Source organism: Caloenas nicobarica, chromosome 2 (genome assembly GCF_036013445.1).
Source record: "Caloenas nicobarica isolate bCalNic1 chromosome 2, bCalNic1.hap1, whole genome shotgun sequence".
Taxonomy (NCBI): domain Eukaryota; kingdom Metazoa; phylum Chordata; class Aves; order Columbiformes; family Columbidae; genus Caloenas; species Caloenas nicobarica.
The window spans coordinates 109,389,680-109,416,090 of record NC_088246.1 but is presented as its reverse complement, the minus strand read 5'-3'; the positions used below and the strand labels follow the sequence as shown (position 1 = coordinate 109,416,090).

At 40.1% G+C, this 26,411-nt stretch overlaps 1 protein-coding gene across 1 annotated transcript in view; it reads left to right on the top strand.

Moving 5' to 3' along the window:
- The window catches only part of LDLRAD4 (low density lipoprotein receptor class A domain containing 4), a 291,893-nt gene that overhangs the window by 28,569 nt on the left and 236,913 nt on the right, over nt 1-26,411 (top strand). The window contains exon 2 of the mRNA XM_065627234.1: nt 13,261-13,391. The gene's annotated coding sequence lies outside the window, so the exon portion shown is untranslated. The remainder of the gene's footprint in view (nt 1-13,260; nt 13,392-26,411) is intronic.

Genomic DNA, 26,411 nt, shown 5'->3' with positions numbered 1-26,411 from the left:
AGCTGGATGAGTAAGCATTATGCAGAAGATTTGTGAGGTCTTGTAAACTGCAGAACTTAAAATGTGGTGAAGTATTGTGACATGGTTCACTAGGTTGTTACATCATGCCGAGTTCCGTGCACATGAAGCTGCCTTAATCCAGCTACAAATGGGAAGATTAGACACAGAACTGATAAATTTCATTTGATTTACTTCTTTAGCAGACTGTGGTTTTTTTCTTTATGTCAAAAAAGGGGCTAGCTCTGGACTGAAATGGAAATGCATGTTCCTTTTTTCATTGAAGGATGGAAGTAGCAACTTGTGACACGTCACACGGTCTCCACGAAGTCATAGGTATATCAAGTGTAATACGGTGTAATGGGAGGGTTTTTTTGATTTACAGAGATACAGTTGTGGTAAAGAATTGCATAACAGGTGCACATGGGAAAAATTAGGATTATTTCAGACAGTTTGACAAGTATATATGTATTTTCCACAATTTTCTTTAAAAATACTTGGTTGAGTTTCTTTCTTTCTCTATTTTGTCTTTTTATTTAACAATATTTAGTTAGAACTGTACAGTACACATGTGAAATGATTTGTTGTCAGGGTTTCTATCACAGAGTGCTTTGTATAGCTCTTCAGATGGTCTGATTTCTTTTAGGTAAAGTCGATTGCCTTTAGGAGGTATTCGAAGCACAGATTCCTACACACCTACAGAGAAAAATCTTACAAGAGAAACTTCTTAAGTCACAGGAGAGTATAATTCCCATTAAGGCTGTGCTCAGTCTGTAGGGTTGAGGCCTTTGTTTCTAGATCGTGTAGGACTTTTTAAAAAATTCAGGCTGTGTCATTGGCTAACTTAAAACCTAAATTGGGAACAGCATTATAAACTGCATGGAGAAGAGGTTTAGTGTATGTCTGAATCGGGATACCTTAATTTACATTCTTCATGCTTACTTTAACAAGAATGAAATAATTGGCTGTTTGAAAACTAGTGGTGACTTGATATCTTTGTTTTCTGTGCCTGTGTCAATCATAAGACAACACTGGAGAGTTACTTGATGCCTTATCACGACTCTAAGTGAGCTCAATATACACAGTATACTTGAGAGACTTAGGAAGGTTGAGAATTTTATGTAATCCATGTTGTATATTGATGTATTTGTGAAGCAGGAGTATTTTCCGCAATCCGAGCATTTCCACTCATGTGCATTCTGTTTGTATACCACTGGGCCAAAAAAGGAATCTCAAAAGCTTGGTATCTTTAACATACTGTCCAGAAACGGCTATTAAATTCCATTATTTTCAGGATAATAAACCAAACTGCACATCTGCAGGCATTTCTCAGCTGCTCAAAACCATTTGTTGCAGAAATTTACATTATTTTAATAAAACCTGTGCTGCTTACCTAGTATGGCATCAGTTAGCGCTGCAAAAAAAAAAAATCTTTCTTCCTCCGAGTTTGTTTACCTCATTTGGTTTCTAGAAACTAATGTCCAGTACTTTGTTACCTTGTTAGATGTTAACGAGCAGTACTTCATGGTAATAGACATTTTAAGTCCCTTTTACTTGACAAATTAGTACAGGTTTTTTCCCTTCTCTGTTAACTAAAGATTTCTTTTGCCCATCAGGTTCCGATCTAGTGCTGCAGCTGTGTTAAGGCTGACCAGCAGCAGATAGTTGGAGGATTTGCTCCCTGTTTTCTTTGCACTGGCTATGTAGGGCATTTCTAAGACTATGGAACCTGTTCAGTCCAAACAACCTGTAACCTGCAGGTCTCTAATGGAGCCTACTCTTGTCCATCTGTCCATCCCACCCTTATTCCATCATACTTCCTTGTAGAACTGATTTTCTAGATTAAGAAACCAGAAGTGCTGTATTTTTTTTTTGATCCCTTAAATCCCTTTTATGTTCTTGTTTCATGGATGGGCTATTTTGTACGGATGCACTGAAACATCCTGTTTCAACCTCCCCATTGGTCACTTGACAACTCACTTTTTCCTTTCGAAACAGTGACTCTTGATCTTCCCTTTCAGAAACCCTGCCGTGGTTGCTGTAATCACACACTCTGCAAGTTCTTGATAACTCAAGCATATCACAGTTTTAAAGTGCTTGTATATATTTGATTTACAGACTTTTTTTTTCCTACAACTCAAAGGACTCCAAAGGCTACTGAAGTAGTTTTCCAAATAAAGTCAGCAACAAATGTCGACTTGAGAATCCTAGTAAATAAAGTAATTGGTCCGTCTGCAGTTTGAAGAGACCCATACAAGCCCTACCAGCATGTGCCGACTCCTGATATTGGAGGTAAAGGGTATTTTCTGCTTGGTCTCACAGCTGAACCTACTAAAGGGCGTATGATCTGATGGTGAGGTGGTGTTGTGAGAACTGCTTGTGGCACGTTTGCCAAGATATGCAACTGTTTATGACATTTAAGTTAAGTGTTTAATTAGTAAATGCTTTTGGTTGAAAAGATTTTAAAATTGTACAGGTATGTCGCAGGTGAAAGCTCTGGTGAATGAAATGCACTAAGTTTGCTCTACAAACACATTTCTAAAATAGTAAATTCTAAAATGCGTCTTACTGGTGAACCAAGAAGGAAGGTCCTTTTTGGTTGCCTGGGACAACCTCTCCCATTCTTCTGCACCTGCACCTTCTGCATCTGCTTCCTCACTGCAATTGCTTTTTTGGCTCCATTGTTTGAGGAGGGTTTCTTTTTCCACAAGCCATGTTGTAAGTAGTCTGTGACGTGCCCTCTTGTGTTTCTCTGTAGCTTCCTATGTGATCTCCACACACCCCTCCTTCCTGTTCTGGTGGCGGCTCCCGCTTGTCACAGCCGCTGCCATTTTCCCTTCGTACAGCAGTAAAAAGCTGGAAAACGCCGGTTTCAGTTGTTTTCTGTCACAAGCAGAGCAGTGGGCTGGCTGCTGGGAGCAGCTGACCGGCTGCCACCGAGTCTGTGGTGCGCTTCAGGACGTGGGGAATAGACCTGGTCGCAGGCGGTGGTCAGATACTGGCCAGTCGTGCAAACACGTCTGGCACTTGTGTCGTGAAAAAGCCATCGTAGGTGCATGGATGAGCTTGCTTTGGTAGTACTTTTCCCGAGTGGCGGGTGATAGGATGAGAGGAAATGGCCTTGAGTTGTACCGGGGAAGGTTCAGATTGGATATTAGGAAAAATTTCTTCCCGAAAAGTGTTGTCAGGCATTGGAGCAGGCTGCCCAGGGAAGTGGCTGAGTCACCATCCCTGCAGGGGTTTAAAAGACCTATAGACGACGTTCTTATGGACACAGTTTAGTGCCGGAGTTAGCTTATGGTCAGACTCTATGATCTTGAGGGTCTCTTCCAACCAAAATGATTCTATGGTTCTATAATTCATCTCCATTGTGGTCTGTTGCGTGAAATGATCTGATGCAATGGCCGTTTTGGTGTGTGTAGAGCACAGGATGGATAGTTCTGCTGCCCAGATGTGCAGGTTCTGGGTTATGTGGAAGTATCAGTCCTAGCGATGAGAGAAGCGCACGGAGATCTTGGAGCGCTGGGTGCAACTCACAATTCTTCTCAAAGAGGATACTTACTTTGTGGAGGAAGGTTTCTCTTCCATGGCTTGAGCTTTTCCCTAGCATATGGGTAGGTAGGAAGAGTTTGCCAAACGTGTGATAGTTACGTAAAACATGGAACATCTGACAGATACGAAAAGGGTTATAATAAATGAGTTGTTTGCACTCCCTCTCTGAAAAAGCTAAACAAAATGATAACACAAAGTCCATCAGATTTTCCTTCCAGTTTATGAGGTCCTTTATGGTAGTGTGGAAATTCTGGCTGTGTGCATGGCCTAACAATGGCTGGATCTATTTGAGAGCTTTCTGCTAGGCAAGTACTATGTTATTTCAAATTACAGTGTTCGTTTCATTTTTATTTGCCATTGTTATTAATATTTGTGTGTATGTGGGAGGTTATTTCCCATATCTCATCTCCATTTCCAGTTCTGCTATGATCCAGAGATGCTACAGGCTGCTTCAAGTTCTCACATTTTTTTGGTCTCCTTTTTCCCTTTTGTGTCTTTGCAATTTTTAAAGTTGCACCAGTTTTCTGAACAACAAAGTGAAGTTAAAACAAGAAGAAGTGTTGTATTTAGGAGCTGGGGATTATTTTACTTTACTGGAAATATTTAGCCAAGTTGGTGGTTTGGAAATATTTTCATGAGAACTGCTTGAGCTAAAAGTTATTGAGACAAAATTCCATAAAAATAACTGTGAACTCCAGTTTATAACAAGGTCATTGTTGGCAGCCTTCGGTTAAAAAACTTTCCATAGCTGCAAGAAAGGAAGAATTATGGATCAAAGTGATCTGGATTTTTCTTTTGGCAATTAAAAAAAAAAAAAAGTTAACATTTGGATTTGAACCCCACTGCGACTAGTTCATTTCCATTCAATTTTTACTGTGTATCCTTAATAAGAATGACACTGAGGAACAGAGGATGGGAAGAAACACTTTTTTCTATTTAAAATTGGTTCCGCAGGATGGAAATTTGGCAACAGACACGGAAACTAAGCAAATCTGTTTACAGAGCTCTCTGCCTCTCCCTCGAATGAAACCAACAAGAAAGTTTGAATAAAAAGAGATTTTAATGATGAAGCTATACTTTGTTGAATTTTTTCTATGTGCTGCTTTCTCGGTATTTTTTAGCTGGTTGATAAACCAGTTATTTGGTGTGATATGTAATGTCACATAGGGTTTCAGTGCTCATCTTGTGTCCTGTGCTTTTCAGAGCCGCTGGCCACCGTTCACATGAGCGAGCCAGATAGTCTGGAAGTATCAAAGAAGCTGAGGGCGTTCGAGGTACTGCTAGGATAAATGTTAGGAGAGAGCTTTGATGAGAAGAGTCATTGCAGGATTCAGACATAAATTTAAAGGTTGGGCTGTGGCTACTGCTAATGCAGGAACACATGGGAGTCAGTGGAATCAGTTCCCCATCTCTAATGCCTGCAGATTGTTGCCAGATCTTTTCAGAATTCAGGTGGGTGTACCCGTGCCCTCCATGGTGTGCTAGCGGAAAACAACTAGGATGGGAGCCTAAAAGGACACAGTCTCCTGTGGCCTTAATTTCATGATCAGGAAAAATGAGCCAATAGGGGAATGGAAATGAGTCCATTAATCTGGTAAAGAATAGTAGAAATTTTCCTCAGATTGAGGAGAAAACTTGGGAGACACTGTAACTTGTTGAGTCAGAAAATTTTCTGGTGCTATATAGTTGCTGGCAGTCCACACATCTGGGAAACAGCAGGATTTATTTTATTTTTTAAAATATTTGCTTACTATCTGTTCCTCGGAGTAAAAAATGCTAGAAAAATGAACGAAGTCTTGTCTTCACTGAAGAGTTACAAGAGGAGAAATTGTTGTTACTGTGTCTGTGCCACTTCTTAGTCATATATTGAGCCATATATAAAGGGGAGAGGTTGGTGATACCTTAAATTCCCTGGTTGTTTGGCTTCAAAATAAGCAAATGCTTATAGTTGTGCGTGGTGGTGGGTTTTGTTGTGGGTTGTTTTTTTTTTTTTTGTGGTTGGTTTGTTTGTTTGTTTTAAGAAAAAAAGAGGCAGAAAATTAAATTTCTTCGTTCCCTAACATCTTGTCTGCAAAGGTGCAGAATTCATCTGTTGCAAGGATAATGAGTACTTCATGATGCAGTATTTAGAAATGTGTTACCTGAATGAATACAAGCTCTGCGGGAAAAGTCAACTTTTCTTTCATGAAGGCAAATGCCACCTTTCAAAGTAACTGAACATGGAAGTGAATAAAAAAGATCTGTGTGGCTTTCAGAGGTCTTTGACAATGGTTCTCTACCAGGAGGAAGCCGAGCAGCTGTGTATGAAGGAGGGTTGTGTCATGGACTAATATGTGCGTAGAAGATGGGAAGAATAAGGTAGGAATAAGTGGTCCCTCCTGAGAGTCACCAAGTATAGCTGGACTGGTTGGTATATTCAGCATATAAAAAGTGCACTGGAAAAAGGGGCTCATTGATGAAATAGGGTTTGGTTATGATGCTAACTGGTTCATGATAGTAAGGTTGAAGTGAACAATGAAGAATTGGAGGAGTGCCTGATGTTGTGTGACTGGATAGTAGAAGGGCAGGTAAAATTAAATGGAGACACATGGCAAGTGATCTACAGGGGAGAGACAACTGTGATTCTACTACAAAATTTATGAGCTTTGAGCTGACTATTATAATGAGTGAGTCATTTACCAGGTTATGATGAACAGCAACGTAAAACATGAACTCAGTGCTGTGGGCTGATCAGAAGAGCAAATCAAATCCTAGGAAATATTAATGAAGGAATAGAGAATTAAACAGACAGCATTATTTTTGCCACTGTGTAAGTTCGTGGCTCATGAGTATATTTTATAGCATGTGCAGTTCTGGTTCCCTCAGCTCAGAAACTCTACAGTAGGATGGGAAAGATTTGGGGAAAGCAGCAATTGTAAGAGATATGAAAAGGCTTATGTATAAAGAAAACTGTGACTCTTCATCCTGGAAAGAAGAGACATTGGAGGATGTTCTTGAGGTTTGCAATAGTAAGAATGATGGGGAGGTGGGGGGCACAGGTTCAGTTGTTCACTGTCTGTTCCAACATAAGTCCTAGGAGGCATAAAATGGAGTAAGAGTATAATATAAGCAAACAGAAAAGAGGTTTTTTGAAACAGTGTGCCAAAGAATATTGTCTTTGCTGAAAGCTTGTGTGGGTCCACTTTCTGACACTACATGCTCAAACAAAAACCCGATCTGTAATTGTATGTGTGATGTAATGTATAGATGTACTTTGATTGAAACATTGATATTTTCTACAGTCTTTTGCCTCATACTTCCTGCAGTAAGTAACTATCATGAGCCTATAAGGAAAAGTGTTATAAGCTCATTTAGCTGAATTAAGTGGCCTCCCTATATGTATAAAATTACTGGAATATTTTTCTAATGTGTGAGGAAGCCTTCTTGTTTTTTATTTAGGCTTCCTGCTTCCTCTATTACTTAAGAGGATACAGTACCTTTACTTGGATTTGAAAAAGCAGTCTTAGGTTTAGTTTCTATTGAATGTCTCTGCTATTCCCTTTGTCCCATGAAAATAATTTGCAGCATGTTTGAGAACTTCAGTTGCGTGCGTAGGAGAAATACTTGTTAAGTTATAGTGGTGTGGGTTCATTGGCAGCCCTGGATTCTCACTAAGGCATTATGCCTCCTTAGGCGTGCATATTCTTGTTAAAGAATGTGGAATTGTGCTTTAGCCCTCAAACATGGCAGGTTCCTTGTCAGTGTGTTGCCAAGTTCTTCTGAAGTGGTCTTCATTTAACCACTGGTACTAAAATACCAGGTTTTGTGCAAAAAAAAGCAGTTTTCTTCATGCAGAGAAAGCCAGGCAGGAAGATGTGCCAGGGGAGGTTTAGGTTGGACATGAGGAAAAGGTTCTTCCCCCAGAGGGTGGTGGACACTGGAACAGGCTCCCCAGGGAGGTGTCACAGCCCCAAGCCTGACAGTGTTCAAGAAGAGACTGGACAACACCCTCAGACACATGGTGTGAACTGTGGGGCTGTCACATGCAGGGACAGGAGTTGGACTCGATGATCCTTGTGGGTGCCTTCCAGCTCAGGACATTCTATGATTCTATGATCCTCATCTTAGCAACAGGGCATGGGTTTTGTGAATATGCCTTTCCGAGTTTTGGAGCTCATGCAGTATGTTGGTGAAACAGCAGGTCTTACGTTGAAAGCAGAGGAACAGTGATAACACCAAAAGCTTTCAGGTGCAACTCCCTGTACCTCCCTGGGGTGGATGAGCTCAGTTCCCTTTTTCCCGAGGTCACTCACCTCAGTAGCACCATACGTTATGTTCTAAGTGCATGCACTTGGCTGTGTTTTGTGCGTGTTCCGTGTGTCTTCTGCCTTCCCCCGCTCCATCCCCAGTGCCTGCATTGTATTCTGAACCTCCACTCAGGATGCTGGCAGCCATCCTTGGCAGCCTCGTCAGGGAACCATGGGCTGGCCCCTTGCTCGGGCTGTCACATCCTTGCTTCTTGTGCTATATCTGGTCGGGGGATTTCCGTTTCCTGGACCAGCTGCAGAGCCCCAGTGTGCACACATGAGCCTCCACTGCTCACTGAACCCTAACGGGGGATGTGGTGTTTTACTTGGCGACTACCTGGAGTGATTCCTCACAGCACCAGGAGACCTTAATCCATTTCTATTCTGATGAGCGCTTTCTGTTTTAGGAAACTTCTCTCTCTTGCAGCGTTATTCGTCTGTGAAAAGGGCCAATACCCTTTTCAGTTCTGCAGTAGCTGTGTGATACTTGTGTGCGATGGACTTGCGCGTAATGTTTTGTTTCTGAAATGAGAGACACATCTTGATGTGGTCCTGAACACAGTTGCAGGGGAAGCACAAATACCAAAGTTTAATATGAGCCCAGGTTGCCTGATGGTAACTTGTTGTGCTAACAGCAGATTCATTTGTTTCCTAATTAATCAGAAAGAGTGTTCTTTTTATTTCAGCCATCTGGTGGAGAGCATGTTGTTTAGCTTCTTGCCACTGCAAATGGGAGCTACACAGGAAAAAGGATGTTTCAACTTCTGTTTTTGGCTTGTTTTTCTAGGTTGAGTCAGTGTAGAGCACGGTAAAACATACAGTAATCAGTTGCAAAGTTCATCTCTCAAGGACGGCAAAAATTCAGCTTAAATTGTCTTTCCTGAAGACAAGATGATGATATTGATGGATTAATTGCTTATTATTACTTGTTTTACTCCATGAAATCAATTATCAAGACAAAAGCAAAATTTTCTTGGAGAACTGCAGAACTATTCTAGGCTACTGAATTTGCTACTACGTTGTAGAGAACATTCAATGTTGCTTTTACATTTCTTCTTTGGATTAATGTCAAAACCATATTGCCTGTCACACAATTTGTCGTTGAGTGTGCCATTAGCTTGCTAACTCCTCACAAAGATCTTAAAACATTGCATTTTTTTTCTCCACAAGTCCCTTTAGCATGGTCTTTCTTTGGAAGCTATATTGTTCTTGTGGAATATTTTCCAAGGAGCAGTCTGTCCCTATGCAATGTTTACTGTATCTTTTTGCCTTGCAGCCAGCAGATTTTAGTACAAACTTGCCTGGGGGTGGGCTTGTCCTATTTTCCTCTTAGATGGTTCTGGCTTTTATAGAGCTTGGGAGATCGTGCTGCTGAATTTTCCAGTCTGAAGAGCTCGAGCCAAAACAGCAGGGGAGACAGCAAACCTGTACGTTGTTTGGCTTACGGCAGCTGGGCCTGTTTTTCCTTTGACCTAAAGCAATGGCAGATTTTCTTGGGTTTTGTATGGAGAAGGGGGGAAATGAAGAAGAGGAAAGATGCGTGAGACAAACAGCTTTATGTGTGTGCTTGAAAAAAGCAAACCTTATTTTGCCCCTCCCTCCTCTTTTTGCAGCCCTAACAAAGGTAATTCAATAAACTCCAAGTTACTTTAACATTACATGTATAGATTTTCTTCGTTTGAGTTAGTTTATGAATACCGAATGTTGATGAGAAAAGGGACTGCACTTTGGTTTAACACTGCATTAACATTTTGAGCAACAAACTCCTTTATGTTGTGGTACCATAGCGCTTGCAGAAGGGACTGTTTTATTAGAGGACCAGCTCCTTTGCAGTTTTTAGGGACGTTTGATAGCTTCCCACCAACCTGTATTTTCTCCCTGACGTTTTAGTGAAAGAAACTCTTGCCAATTAGGGCCCAGAGTCTCTGCTAGGGAATGAACTTTGATGAATGAATGTGGGAAAATATGAAATACCCCGCAGATGGGCAGCTCAGAGAACACAACTACTCTTGGAGTTTGGCCTTGTGCTCCAAGAGCCTTTGTTGTCTGTAAACACTGTCTCCGCAGTCATCCCCTCTAAATGAGGTTTCCTGTGGAAATAAATTTCATTGTTGCTGCCTTTTGTGTGTCCTAGTCTTATATTTATCAGCAGATGTTTCGGCTAAGTTTTGCACTTATGTAACAGGAGTATTTAGTTGTGCCACAGAGTGAATTTGTTCCTAGAGGAATGGTTTTGTATGTGATTGTTGGAATCCTGAGCGTATGAATTCCAGGAGCATAGGAGAGTTTCCTAAAAAGTTTGTGAGAACAACAGTGAGTGTTGAGGCTTAGTACATGTTTGAAGTAGAACATAAATTAGCACTGCCTGTGTGCGCCAAGCATTTCCAAGGGACTCACCGTGATTAAACCAAGCTGAAAAACATCATTTCTCTAAAGATTGATAGGATTCCTGCTTGTATGTCTACGCTAGTGGGGGACAACGAGGTGACAGATCTTGAGCCTCCTCAGCCCAACATAAAAGGAAAGAAAAAAATTCCTCTTTCTCCATATTTTAATGTTTTCTCCTGTTATATTGTTTGCTTTATAGTTTTTCCTTACGGATACGGGAGGATCATCATGATGACTGTTGCAGGAGAAACTATTGTTTCTGCTCTGGTTCTGGCAAGAGATGATAGTGCAGAAGCTACGTAGCTTCTCCTTCTGTGAGGAAGCTGTTGACCAGCTTCCCAGTGCAAATGCTCATCCAGAATAACAATTTTCTTAATTGGCAATTTTGATGATTTCCCTCCTCTGCTCTCGTCCTCATTTGCAGTCCTCTTGAGTCAGTCAGTAATACACCCGAATCATGTTTCATCCTGAAGAGAGGATTGTTTGGACCTGTAAATAGGTGCAAGAAGCAAGGGGAACGTCAGTCAGAGCAGACACACGTTAGCCTAAAGGTTTCACGCTGGGACAGGAAGGGTCAGCAGAGAGTTGGTGTTAGAACCAGCATCTCCTGCCTCTCTTGGCTGGGTAGTGGGAAGGCCTCAGGCTGTCAGAGTGGGCTGGGAAGGAGCTGAGCCTTTCAAAAAACAGGCTGGCTTCAAAATCGTTAGGTGTGTTGTGTAGGCAGGTGGTCCAATTTCGCGTAGCTGTTCTATATTTGTTTTTCTCTCTTCTTTCTGTTCCACAAGTCCGTGTTGCAGTACGAGGCTTTCATTACTTCGTAGATGAACTTGTTACTTACCTGTCATCTGATTGAAGTATCCTCACATTTCCAAGGCTGACTGTTTGTGTATAGGGAAATGGTTTTGATTACAAACATCGAAATAAAAATAATCCATTCTGAGGTACTCATTTGTCTCATTTTCCTTTAATAATGACCTCTTTTCAGTACTTGTTTTCTTAATCTAATGTAAACCTTTTCTGCTTTTTGTTGCCCTTTTTTTGAAAATCTCAACAGGCCCTAGTTCTTGTTTCACATCTTCCCCCTTTTTCAATGATTGTCCAGACTTTGAAGGCAAAACACAGGCAAAGGACCCTCAGACTTCTGTGGATGTTCTCTCTTACACTTGAGTACTGCTCTTCATCACACTTTTTTCACTAAACAACAATTGCTTTTAACACTTCTGCTATTGCCTTTACGAAGAGATTTCCTTCCCATGTTAAGCTTACTCAGGGAGACTGTAATCACGAGTTACTATTAATAATTTCTCTCTTCTTTTAATGTTATTAAGAACGTCTTCCTTAACACCAAGTAGCAGGTCTGGTAGATTCTTTGCTGGTATTAATTGCTGTGTAACCAAGTGCCCTTGAAAGTCAGTTATGTAAATCAGCAGCCTTGAGCTGGCCATAAGAACAACGCGAGCTTGAGTTTTAATTTAATAACTGAGGAATTGGAACATAAAAAATGGTTCTTTAAAATAGGAGAAAGTTATATTCTTTATTAGGCAAATTCTAATTGCATGAACCACGATATATCAGCAGTTTAAGATTTAGTTTAGGTGGTCGCTTTGCATGCAGATGAACACTTTTGATACAGTTATTATTAGAAAAAGCCTTGCAATCGCCCTAGGTATTTTTGTTTGAGTTCTTAGAAAGGCATTGCTAATTTGTTGTGGCTTTGAAATACCAAGTAAAGTCCTTCTTGAAATATATTGTTTGCATCTTTTTTTTTCCTTCTTAATTTAATTTTAATAAAAGTTGCAATTAATTCTGTAAAAGGTCCTTGTATTTTTCCTGAAGATACATCATACCTGAGTCTCTTGGCTTATTAAAACATACATGAGTTCTGGGCAATGGAGGGCAGGTACATTATGCAAATAATTGTTTTGTCCATTTGGGTAAAGGTTATTTATTGTTACATACAATATATGCAAAAATCGGTGGATGCGAAGTTCTTTGCAAATACAGGCTTGGCAAACCTCCTCTGGAATTCAGAAAGGGTTTTCCAGCTCGACTTAGTCATTTTTTCCCAAATGTCTTGGCATAACTGATCGCTGAGGAGTGACATATGGTAGAAACATGCTCTAAGGGACAAGTCTCCCGGATGGTGCACAGCACCACACAAGATAGACAGATGGTGGCTTATTCAACCTTGGAAAAAGTTTAATCCTACATATTGGCACGGCGGCCTGGGTACAGAGAGAGAGAGGCACGCACATGCTTGTGAAATCCGTGGCAAAGCTTTTGTGAGTTTGCTTGCTGTTACTGAAAGAACTAGAAGGATTGAACTGATATTAACACAGCAGGAGTATCTGCAAAATTAAGTGTTCAACATGCTATCCAGAAAAAGTGATGTTCACCAGATAAGTGGAAATCCTAGAGTTAGCAGAACACTGCAGGGAATTAAGCTTGCCAAACTTTTCACATCTGTTTCTAGACTAAACCATGTTTATTTGGCAAAGCTGATGAGGACTTACCTGAACTTATCCACCAACAGCTGTTGATTAATTGAAACATCTAATAGGAGAAAGGGTATTTTATGTTTTTCATGGGTTTTCATATGTTTCAAGGGTTGCTTTTGGTTTTGGGAAATGTACTGGCACTTCACAGCACAGAAACTGTAACCTTTCTCTTAGCTAAGTTCAAACAAAAATTTACAAGTTCCTGATGCTAAATTTAAGTTTATAGCAGAAAATGCAACTGTACATTACAGTTTCTTTAAAAAGAAGCAGAAGAACATCAGGCCTTTCACTTTAATATCTGTATTTAAGATAGCAAATAGAGAGAGGGAGAATATCTGACATGGAAAAATGAATCCTTGTTGTGGCTTGTTGAGATACCTAGGGAAGAACAAAATCTGAATTCTTTCTGGAAAACTGGTAGATTAATTGATCTTCTGAAGTCAGTGATGTGTTCTGTAACGGTTTTGAAAATACTGACCCACTGAGAACACGAAGTATTGCCTGCCAAACTTTTTTCCCCCACTTTCTTTTTCTTGTAGAACACACTCAATATTCACAACTAGAAGGAAAAGGAAGAATCTCCTGACTCTCTGGACTTCAAGGATATCATTATGTTGTGTTGGAGGAATTTAAACTAGGCAAGACTTCTTTGTGAAACAGTTCCAGAAAGGTAAATGTAATTCAAGCAAACTAATCTTTTGCCAGGAGTGAAATACTTTGGTCAAATAAATCTCATGCCACTAACGTTTCGGCCATACCATACCACGAGATTGTGATCTTTCTTATACATATTTTATAGCAATTACATATATCTATCTGTTGATGTGTGTGTATAGCTATATATCCACATACATAGCTATAGCTAAACTTTACTCGTAATATTTAGATATTGGATGATCTTGTTAGCCCTGGAAGATTTTGGGGAAATAAATTGGTTTCGAGGAATTCTATCAGGAGAAAGAGGTGGGGAAGGAAGAGGGAGAGAAGTGAGATGCCCAGCTTAGCCACCATGTTGGTAATTACTTGCCTGCATGTAGAAGACCCAGTTAATGTTTCTGTTCCGCCTAGTGAGAAAAATACTTGAAAATGAGATCCTGGCTACTGAACTATAAAGTCAAATGGCTCATTCAGCACTGAGTGACACATACTTTTCAAATATGGTACAGTGTGAGAGACACAGCTGCAAAGAGAGAGACTAATTCGATAACCTGTTTAGGATATGCATTGAAGTAGGAATAGATGTCAAATTCTTCCTTTCAGCTGAGGCTACTCTTGTGTAATATAAAGATATGCTCACTTTTGGACTAGTAAATATAAATATTCACTCCTCCTGGGGATCTGAGTACCTTTCAGGTATTTATTTTGTCACCCTTTTCTTTCTTTTGCAGTGCTCGATTGTGAGAATGGTGACCATATCATAGTGAAACCTGAAGGCATACAGTAATTACGGCAGAACTAGTGCATTCTTTCAGATTTTTAAAAATTATTCTATAACTAATTATTATATAACTTAACTTAGTCAAGAAAAATGTTAATAATTTGATTTTGTGCTCAAGTACGCAGAGATCAGTTTACTGTCTGCCTAAGACTCTACCAGAGTTTCTTAGGTAGTGCACAGGGGTGAGTGTTTTGGTGGCCCATCCAGCCCCCCATGAGTCCTGCCTTGCTGTCACAAAGCATGCCTGTCGGCCTTCCAAACATCATTTATTTGTGAGAAAGAGGGCTACAGCCTGAAGAGATGGCTAAAAATCTGTGGATCCACAGCTGACACCTTTTTGACCCAGATCCGAAGTTCAGACTCAGGAATACTTGAGTCCCTTGAAATTTTAAGGTATGCTTCATAGAGTTGCTGTTTTTATAATTCATAGGCTAGGCGTGCTTGTATCGGTGTTGAACTGCTGAACATCAGTGTGTGTGAATCACCCATCTGCTGTCAGGGCTGCGTCTTGTGTCTCCCTGGCTAGTGATAGTGGAGGTCGTCAAACCATGATGGCTCTTGGTCAGATGGGAATGGTTCAAAGTATTAACATGGTTGTGTCCAAAAAAAGCCACTTTTCGTCAGCACACTGGTAGGAATGACATTCGGAGGGCTGAAATGGAGGAAGAGGAGTTGGAATAGAGGAATGGAGACTGTGTGAAGGGATATGTGGAAGGTTTGGGTGAGGGGAGCAAAGGCTGGCTTTTGTAGCAGATTTTTGCATTAATGGTGAAACCAGATGAGGAATGGAGAAACTGTCTCTACGGGAGAGAAGCAGCCTTCAGAATTTCACAGAATCACAGAATGTTAGGGATTGGAAGGGACCTCGAAAGATCATCTAGTCCAATCCCCCTGCCAGGGCAGGAACACCTAGGTGAGGTTACACAGGAAGGTGTCCAGATGGGTTTTGAATGTCTCCAGAGAAGGAGACTCCACAACCTCCCTGGGCAGCCTGTTCCAGTGTTCCGTCACCCTCACTGTGAAGAAGTTTCTTCTCAAATTTAAGTGGAACCTCTTGTGTTCCAGCTTGAACCCATTACCCCTTGTCTTACTGTTGGTTGTCACCGAGAAGAGCCTGGCTCCATCCTCGTGACACCCACCCTTTATATATTTATAAACATTAATGAGGTCTTCCCTCAGTCTCCTCTTCTCCAAGCTAAAGAGACCCAGCTCCCTCAGCCTTTCCTCATAAGGGAGATGCTCCACTCCCTTCATCATCTTTGTGGCCCTGCGCTGGACTCTCTCCAGCAGTTCCCTGTCCTTCTTGAACTGAGGGGCCCAGAACTGGACACAATATTCCAGATGCGGTCTCACCAGGGCAGAGTAGAGGGGGAGGAGAACCTCTCTCGACCTACTAACTACACCCCTTCTAATACACCCCAGGATGCCATTGGCCTTCTTGGCCACAAGGGCACAGTGCTGGCTCATGGTCATCCTGCTGTCCACCAGGACCCCCAGGTCTCTTTCCCCTACACTGCTCTCTAATAGGTCATTCCCCAACCTATACTGGAACCTGGGGTTGTTCCTGCCCAGATGCAAGACTCTACATTTTCCCTTGTTATATTTCATTAAATTTTTCCCTGCCCAACTCTCCAGCCTGTCCAGATCTCGCTGGATGGCAGCACAGCCCTCTGGCGTGTCAGCCACTCCTCCCAGCTTGGTGTCATCAGCAAACTTGCTGATAGTACACTCAATTCCCTCATCCAAGTCATTGATGAATATATTGAACAGTATTGGTCCCAGAACTGACCCTTGAGGCACTCCACTAGATACAGGCCTCCAACCAGACTCCGCCCCATTGACCACGACTCTCTGGCTTTGGAAGAGAAGCTGCATGTAGTAGGGTTTTTTTTAGATGGCTCTGATCCTTAGGTCACTGACCTAAGTGTGGTAAGGAAACTTGAGATAAAAAATGCACGTACTCTTATTTTATTTTGTCTAGACTTGTATGCCTTGGGCGCTTCCCAAGGGGAGAGCAATTAGGTATTTTGGCACTGGTACAAAGCTTGTGCATGTTTTGCTTCAACCACCAAATGTCCTGGAAACCCAGAATACCCAAAAAGGTTAGATCCTTGTGTTAAACTTGCTGTGAAATCTGGGCAGGATGTGGGTTAGTGCTAATGGTGGGATCCTGTGCCATCTTGCTCTGCCAGGTCCTGTTTCTTTGAAGATAGTGTAATCAATACCAAAAAAAAACCCCTAATGCAGAAACTAAGAAAAAGGTTTGACAGGAGATAACTGATCCAAACCAAAGGAGACCAAATATAGTTAAGAAAGGACAGACACAAATGTATGTGCAGCTGTGGGAATTCTACCATATTACTTCATGAAAATTGCTGACAGGCTGTTGAGAGAGCTTCTGAAGTTAAGGTTGAGCTGAAACTTTAAAAATCAGGACTAAGATACCTTGCTGCACACCTCAAGAAGTACATTTAGTCTTCATTTGTTGCAGCTGATTCCAAAATGTGCTATCAGGAGGTGTAACTAAACAAGAGGAAAGAACAATTTAAAAATCCCCATCTATTCAGTAATCATGTGGTAGGAAAATGTGAAATTTTAATTGTCTTCTATACTTTTTCACCCCACTTGTTGGGTAATATTTTGAGATATTAATTCCTAAATTCAGTACTTTATCTCCTTTCATACTCCCCCCCCAAAAAAAAACAACCAAAAAACCACACCAAACCAAAACAAACCCCAAAAACTCAAAACCAAACACCCAGACCACACTGGTTTAAAAATGATACCATGTAGAGTCGATGTAATCACGTGTAGGTTGTGGTGTGCACTAGAGGTGATGTACCTCTCTTAAAATCTTAACTGCAGGTAAAGCTGAAAATGGCTGCGATCACTTTTATGCTTTCTGCCTGTCCCCCTTTGTTCTCTCTCCCTCCCCCTTCTGCTTGTGCTCACTTGCTCTCTCTTTAGTATAACACAGTTGAACAGCAGTGAAGTGTAAAATGTGCTTTTGCCAAGGTCAGTTTCTTGTGATTACTCGCCTGTGGCAACTTATGCCAGTTGCAACAGACTGAATCTCAGCAGTCCACAAAGTCACACTGGTGCTTATGCAGAGGACACCCAGTGTAGGTTATAGTAACCAGAGTCTGGAATAGCTTGCAATGCTGCTGAATTTTAGCAGCTTTATTTAACTCTTCCCATCTAGCTTGCGCTTGCTTCAGTAGTTTGGAATCTGTTCATGAACTGCTAGGTTGTCCTGTTCTCCGGAGACCCTCAAGGAGGACTTTCTGTAGATGAAACACTTGTAGTTAGAGGTTGTTTCTTTTCTTATAGAGGATTGCTCAAATTTCAGGAATTCTTCATACATGAAGAGAAGATAGAATAAAGCATCACAGATACACTGCATCTTTTAAGTATTATATATATATTTTTGTAGTTGGCTTGCTTTTGGAAAAATAATATAAAATGCTGCTCTGTTGACATTGACAGAAGAGAAATTGTAGATCTACATAGTGAAGTATTATGGAAAAGTTTAAGAGGTAGTTTTTTAAAGCAAGAACTTAAAAGATAGTGACACGCACCTTTAAAAATGTTGTATACACTCAAGCATCAAATAATTTTTTCTTTAGAAGCTCATAATGATTTTGACTGCCGTGACTGGGGAACGAATGTGAGATTCCAGAACATCTGTTTTAGGAGATAAGATTTGCTGGATCCTGTTTTGTTGTGTACACTGGGTTGGGTCCCACCAGGTGCTACCCAGTGGAAGCACGAGGGACCTCCACTTCCATTCCCCTTTCTGACATAGAAACAAACATATCCCTTTATGAAAAAATGTTCTATTTAGAACAGAAAAGCATGGAGTTCCTGTTTTCTTTTGCTTATTTGTACTATCATCAACAATATACATGATTTTATTTTCATTCTGGAAATATTTACTTCGATAAGAAGCATTTAGTTCTTGAGCTCTGTGATAGTGATTGTGAGGTTACCTGTCTCTCACTACTGAATTCTAGATTGGCAATAAGAAATGTAGATGATCAGCTGAAGGGCCACAGCTGAACTTTCGTCACCTTTGGAATTCAGTTAAGTGTAAAGTTTCATTGCTTAAAATTGATTGTGCATTGGATTAAATTTGAAAATACGTGTTGCTGTATTAAGCGCTGCTCTCTTGTGTTTGGCTTTGGAATGATTCCTGAACACAAGTGAAATAATGGGTCAGCAACTGAGTCTTGATCTTGTAAACACCCTTGCACAAAGCACATGAGAAAATTCCCGTTGTGCTCAGTGGAACTCCCCACAAAACAAGGCGAGGACTGAGAAATCATCATTTGAAGCACTTCGTGAAGGTTTCATCCTGTATTTTCTGTTTAAACTTGCTTCCAGGCATACAAGGGTTATTTTTATTGAGGAATATATTACTTGTTGCTTTTTTTTTTTTGCATATGTGGAAGACATAGAAATTAATCTTTCTTTGCAAGTACGTTTTGGATTGACGTTTGCTTGTATGGTCTTCATAGCTTATCTGTTCCTATTGCAATTTCAGCCCCTATTCTTTTGCTTTTACTAACATTTGTATTGGCTCAACTCTTATGGAAGAATACGCTATGTTAGGTGTCTTCAGACTTTGTGAAGACACATTGATCTGTCTACTCAGCTTTAAGCTGGAAATTCATGGGGGAAATGAGCAGTGTTTTGTGTGTCTGTGCTGTGGTATATAGGATTGTAGCACTTGCAGTGGCGCAAGTTGTCTTTAATTGTTTTAGAGATGGGGAAATGAGCGTTACCCTTAGGAAGAAACAACCGAACTAGCAGAAGCTCAGCTGACTGGTCTGCTGTCCGCTGAGAAATGAACAGATGCGTGTGCTTGGGTGCAGTAATATAGAAGAGTTGCATTGTCCATGCTCACCAGAGTTTCTCCCATTCATTTCCTTTAATCTTAGGGAACTTGAGGAAAGAACTATTCAGACATAGAAGCTGTTTTTAGAACATTCGTAATGACGTTGCTGCTGCTGGTGCACGCTCTGAGGAATTCCTCATCAGTACGTTCAGCATGAGCAAATGGTTGTTGGTTGAGATCGAGGAAGTCTGAACAAAAGCCTGAACTCATTCAAATATCTCTGCAGAGCTCCTATCCAGTTTTAAAAAATTAATTAGAACTTCACTATTTCTTAAGTTTGTGCCTCCTGGATTCTGGGTGGTAGCAGAAATGCTTTGCTACACACAATAAAGGTAGATGTGTATTTTTTGGGACCAGTGAGAATCCAGAGCCTTTGAAGTCTTGAAAGATTTGCAGACTAATTTTTTTTAACTCATGGGCTGAGATATAAAAGCTCGTTAAGGCATTTATTGATGCAATCCCTAGTAGTTTTAAAGGGAGTTCTCTAAATCAGTGTCTTGGTCAGCTTTGAAACATTTACTGTGCTATTTCAGGTGTGCTGGAAATAAGCATTTTAACATACGAATAGGATCCTACCTTTGTAATGCTCCTGCAATGTGTGAGGACCACAAGAGGTTTCCCTTTCTGAAGGCAACCACTGCACTCCTGTTGTAGAAATAGAGGAGGACCTAGCATTTCATGTACTCAGCGCTGTATTAATTGTATTAGACACATACTGGGGAAATGAGCAGTAAATTTGAGTTGTACAGCAAAAGATCTCTCTTCTATTTTCTTCATTTTATTATTGTTATTATTTTTTTAACTCCATATTTATCATGCTTTGGCAGCAGAAGTAATATCTTATCTTAAGCATTCAGTTCACCTTCTGATATGGGGGAGTATCTGAGAAGTGGGAGCCAGGTAGAGTGAAGTCAACAAATGCAGACAGAGGAAACATTCTCAAGTTCCATGTAAAAGATGTTTATTCCAAATAAAGACCTATGTTAATATGAGTGGACAGGAAGTATGAAATAGTTATCACCTGTACATCCTCGGAAGATGAAGGGGTGGCCAGCTGATAGTCACGGGGTTTTGTGTTTCCGCTTTTAAGGGCAATATTATCTTTAAGCCTCTAACAGGATTTAGTAAACGCTAATTTTACATTTCAGTTGTGACAAGAAAGCATCTTCCGTCCTGGTGGTTTCCTCCTTATCAGATGGGTAAAATACGGTTATCACAAAGAAGGCTTAGGAGTCAGGGTTTCTTACGGTCCGTTACTTATGGCTTTGGCACCTGGATTGCTGCATGGACTAGGACGGTCTATAATGTGACTTCAGCTTCCCCATGGGAAATCCTGGCTAATAATTTCCTGCCTCATGGGTGCATATGAAGATTAACTTCATGGAACGAGTGAAGTATTTATTAATAAATGATGGTTATCGATGTGTCACTTACTCGTTCATAGCAGTGACATTGGTAAGATATTTCTCCTGAGGGGAATGTAAATGAGCACATAAAACAAAAGATACACATTCAAGTAGTTTTCATCACCCTTTGCAAAGACTGTGTATTCAGTAGTGTCCACGTTAGTACTACTGTTTTCATTTTAAAATATTAAAGGAGAAATGCCACCAAATACAAAGGGAGAACCCAAGGTCATGCTTACTTGTTCTGTCTTCAGATCGCATCTGCTGGAATGTCTTTGATAATCTTTCTTTTCTTTAAAGGCCTGTTAACTGAGAAAATAGGCGAAGCAGCATACATTTTAAATCCAGCTACAGTTTAGAAGTTCAATCTTGTTGCGTGTTTTCTGCAGTACATGATTAAATTTTGAAGTGCCCAACAGCATCATGGCTATTTATTTCTTTATTTTTTAAAAATTTCTCACATTTTTTGTAACTGAGGTTAAAGAGAAATAAAATATTTTGCCAATCTCTTTCCAGTGTCAGAGCTGTCATTTGGCCTGTGATGGGAGATGTGGGAAAATGGGCATTGCTTTACATTTCTTTCAGTGGTCAGCTTGAAGGATGTGACTGAGCAGCAAGGTCATACAGGGTATTTTTAGATGCTTTTACTATTTTATTAGCTCCTTAATGAAAAAGGCCCTTGGATATTTATTTTTTGTTTCTTTATGGGTTTAGGCTTCTGTGGTTTTTTTTTTCTACTACAAATTTAAAAAATGATCTTTTGATAAATGTCCTCTGGGCTTAAACTAGAATTGCTTCATAGAGCCTCTCTTTTCTGGGTATGGGTTGGAAAAGAAGAAGTAAAATGAATGTGATGGGCACAGAAGGGGGAATGCCCTTGAAAACCCAATTTGCCATAAAAGCTGAGGCACAAAGGTAATTTTTGACATGGTGCTGAGTATCCAAGCTGTTGTCTGGAAGGAGCAGTGAGGATCTTGCTTACACCCATTGGTTCCTCTGCCATTGTCTCATTGAAGCGAGATTCCTTTTTTTGGTAGTGTTTTCATCTAATTTACCAAAACACTACATTTAAAAAAAAAAAGAAGCAAATTCAGCAGCTTTACTACATCTCCGCTGCTTTTATAAATTGTGTGTTATCCGAGATGCTGGCGGTGACTGAGCTGCACCTTAATGAGTCTTTCTTTGTGGTGTCAGTCAGAAAGGTCCCGTTCCCTGTGCCCCCGCAGTGGCCACCAGGGCTTGCACCCTGTAGAAGACAGCTTGGGAAGGTGGTCAGACGTGGTCAGTGTCCTCTGCAGGATTTCACTGCCATGGGGATTTGTGGAAGGTTACTGGTGGTGACTTTAAACCATCGTTATGAACATACATAAGAGAAGTATTCAGAACTGAAAAGATGTAGTTGATTTAATGCTTTATATTATATTTTTGTAATGAAAACGAGAGTTTGAGTTTCTGTCTTATGTTATTGATGGAGCTTTTTCTCTCTTGAGAATTAAACCTGAAGCAATGACGTATGAATCATACTTTGTGTCCCACTTACAGATTTAACTCCTCTCATTGGTGATTTTTCTTCTGGCGTGATTAGGGGGAAAGCCAGTTATGTTTTCATATGTGGCTTTTAATTACTATTGACTGTTGAATAAAGATAGAGATGAAGGCGGTCCAGCTAGACACCTGATTTTATTCAGATCTGTGCTTCTCGAGAGTCACATCACACAGTCAAGTGTTGTATGACTGCACAAGAGAGACCGTAAAATGCAATATTGGATTCTTCAGTGTTAGTGTCAAACAGGGATGGTAACAAGTGAGTCCTAAGAGCTCATTATTTTGCTCGTAATTCCTTTGCCTGAATAGTTTGCAGCTGTATAAGATGCAAAAAAATCTCATGTCTGGAAAAGACCTCCTGCAAATAAAGCCTGTAATACAGAGGTTTTGATTTCTAGATTTTCTGTAAGTCACTCACTATCTAGTGATAATACACATTTGTAAACAAGTTACACTGGTCATCTAACTTCTACCATACTTAATAATCCTTATTTTATTGGGTAGCATTATTTTTAGTGTTACATTTATCTTGCATTATAACCATATGAACAACATTTTTCAGTGCTGATTTTGTGGAAACTTGAAAAGCACAGCCTGACTTCAGTAGTGCTTTCTAACTATAGGAATTTATAAACATCTATAATTAACACATGAAAGCACTATAAAACTAGTTTCTTGCAACCATATAGCTTTTTCTGTATTAAGGTGCTCTGTACTTATTTTATTCATTTGTCTGATATCTAAATACTTTTATATCTTCTGTAGTAACTAAAAATCTCTTAGTTAGGCTTCTCAGAACCTCAGTTTGGTTTTATTTGCATGCTTTCATTAGCCTTGATGACTGAAATCTTACATACAAACAACAAATACTTTAACCTGTTCAATACTATGTAATAATCTCCGTCTCACCATACATTCATTGTCAGAACTTGACACAAGTGATTTGTTTCATTCAGTGTAGCACTTCTTTCCCAGTTATCTGTAAGGAAAACACAAATGGATGTGGCATTTGTGCAGTGATGGAGTTATGCAAGGCATTTCCTTAAGAAATTGAAGTGTGTATTTTTCTGCTATCTATGAAGACTCAATCCTTATCTTCACGACCCATCAGTACATACTTCATCCTTTAAGTGAAGTGAAATCCTGAACTGAAGCATCTTTAAAAGCCAGTTTACATAATTGATGACGTGAAAGCTGTTGGAGCAGCTAGAGAAGACAGATGTGGCAGATGTGTAGGATATCCGCATGCACAGATTATGGACAAATGGATATGTCATTGGTAAGATGCACAGTCTCTCTCTGCAGGTCTGTGAGAACCCAGGCTGTTCTCCTGTATCTTGCTGGTGTGTGGTCATTCATCTCTGGGGAATGAGACCTGCTTGGTTCTTACATGGCAGAACCAGGCTTCTTAAATGATCAGCTCGTGCCAGATATTTCTTTCGCATTACACAATGGGTAGGAAAACTTTCCTGCCAAGGATGGAACAGATAAATGTGACGGTAATATTTATTGTAGGGCTTTTCACCAAAGAATGGACTTCTCTGCTATGCCCAGCTCTTACTTCCAGGTAACTCTTCCCTCCTTTCAAACTGACCGAGCAGCCGTCCTTAATTCAAAAAGCAAAGAAAAAAACCCTTGCTCTCAAATTTCCCGTTTCTGTTCTCTGCTGGAGGCACCCAGTTTTCTTGATAATGATCTAATCTGTTGCATAACCGGCGAACACGGAGCCTGCTGCCACAGCCTGCTTCTTTCTTGGCACTGCTGGAAGGCTTCAAAGAGAGACTGTCTGTGTGAGGCGACTGCTCTACCAGCAAGACCAAGGGGATCAAAGCATATGTTTGGGAATGGAAAACAACAAAAAGAGAAGCGGTTACCACATGGTCGCCATCCTGAAACTGAAACCAGCCTCACGGAAATATTTTTAACTTAAGGATGATTATTTCGAATTTCACAGAGCGAGAAAAGACACGGGGCTTTCAAGGAAAATTGACGAACATTTTATTTTGTAGATACTTGGTATGGGGCAGACTGTCTTTCAAAAGATGGACGTGTTGACAGTTGTATGCAGCTTAATTGTTTTTGCATGATTTTGTGCTGCATCACGTTGCTTTCTTGGCTCCTCTGATGTTTTCAATTAGCAAGTTTTAAGATTAAATCAGTTTGAAAAATTACATGAAAGTAAGAAAAAAATTGTAGAAAAGTTTTATATAGTAATATTCTTTGAAGGTTGGACAGTTGTTTCAAGATTGTATTTAATGAGCTTGGGAAAAATACACTGGTTTGTGGAGGTTTGGTTTTTTTTTTTTAATTTCACAATAAATGGAAAAAAATTCTCTTCATGTTATCCCCCAGTGTTTTGGATGAAAATGCCTGATTGTTCAGGAGAGATCTGATTTATGACCATCTAATTTATCTTTCAGTGAGTTTCATGAATCAAGATTAATTATTATTCCTTGTACTTTAGGTATGGTTTACATTATTATGCAACATTGGCTTAAACTGATCCTTTTTCAGTGTCAAATGTTGATTGTTTTCCACTTACAGTTGTGAATGTTTTTCTTTAATGCCACAGGAAAATACACCTGTGCTGATTTACTAAGCCGTCATAAGGGAAATGTAGGCATCTCAGCTGTATGTTATTGGGGAGACTTGCTACGATATCCAAAATATTAAACAAAAATAAACCATGCAGCTTTCACAGTGCTAGCTTTATGGCATTGTCATTGTCCCTAACGTTTACTGTGATAGGACTTTGTGTTTTTTATGTTAGGGAAAATGACAGTAACGTGACTTTCATACTCATTGACTCCCCATACGAGGGAGGCAAAGGGAAGTTGGAGATAGTGTAAGCTTACTCTCTCCATACTGTCCTCGTTATTGTCTAGACTTCCATATGATTTAGTGGTGCTGACTATGCCTGATATTCCTGCGGTGGTGTGGTGACTGGAATGTATATACTGTTTCTTATAGGCTGTGAATCCTAAGAAAAACTGTGAAGCACAACATGATTACCCTTGATAGAGATGCACTAAAGCATAGCACCCTGAATGGAGTATAATATACGGCACTTTTCCCACACTTAATTTTTGAATTATTTAACTAGAATTTTGTATGCCACTGTTTCTTTCATGAGGCACGTGTATTTACAAAATTCTACATTCTAATGAGATTTTTGTCCTGATAATTATAGGAGGAAGCCACATTTCACCTTTCTTCTTTGCCTGCCTTGCTCTCTGTGGTGGTGTCTGTCTCTTCAGTGGTACTTGTGGTGGGGCAGGGAGGAAGGGATGCTTTGTCAGACCAGACCCTTTTGAGACCTCTGCTACAGACGTCGAGCTACATTTTAAAGAACATGAGCAATCAGTATATTTTCAAAGATGTGTTAGACGTATTCGGAAATTATCCTGAAGGTCACAGAAAGTATTTTCCTTACACAAACCCAGACCCTTTCTTGGAAGCATCACTCTCTGAAACTTTTCTTTAAAATGTCTGCCTTTTTAACAAGGGCCAAACAAGGTTATTTTTCTTTGTCACCCTTCACAAAAGTGCTGCGTTCTGACTGAAGTTGAAGTACTTCAGAAATTAAGACTTAGGGCACAGACTCAGTATGAAAAAATTCAGCTCAATATGTAAAGTTTAGTAGAGTTTTAAATAACTTCAAGGATGGACAGTGTTCTCATCCCTGATGGCAATGCGGAGGGTCAGCTGTATTGATCCTGTCTCTTGTTCGAGAAGCACTATCACTGGTTTACAAGTTGCCATTATAATGTTAAATAACTGTTTAATCTTTTTGTGTTTGTTGAATATTCCTGTCTGTCGTTCCCTTATTAATAAAACAGATTAGTGGTGATGAAGCTGTGTGTGCTTAGTGGAGCCTCCTCTTCTCTTTTTGGGTCATTGAAATCTCTGCTTTCGAGAGGCTTTTGTACTTTGTTGTTATGTTGAGGGTATTTTTGACAGGGAGTCAATGCTCAGATTGCTGTTTTAGTTACTATGGAGAAGCTGTCCCACAGGAAGGCTTATGCTCTGTTTTCTGAAGATGGTCAAACGCTGAATTTGCCCCACTTCCCCTTAACTTGCAGTTCTGAAGTTCATTTTGTACCAGTTGCCTTTAGACTGAAAATTCCTTTGGCTCATACACACTTCCTTTTAGGCTTTGCAATCTGTTGTGTCCTAGTGGAAAAAGAAAAATCAGAATGAAAGAGGAGCATATCCTGAAAGCCAGTATATCACATGAATGTATAATAGCTATAGTCTGATGGTGGGATTTGGTTGAGAGACAACTATCGCATGGCTGTCTTGGAACTGAGTTTATTGGAGGTTTCTGGTATATACTGATGTATGTCTGGTGGTTCTTCCTCTTCTGGGTATGGTTTCCATACATGAGATAATAGATTGTGATGT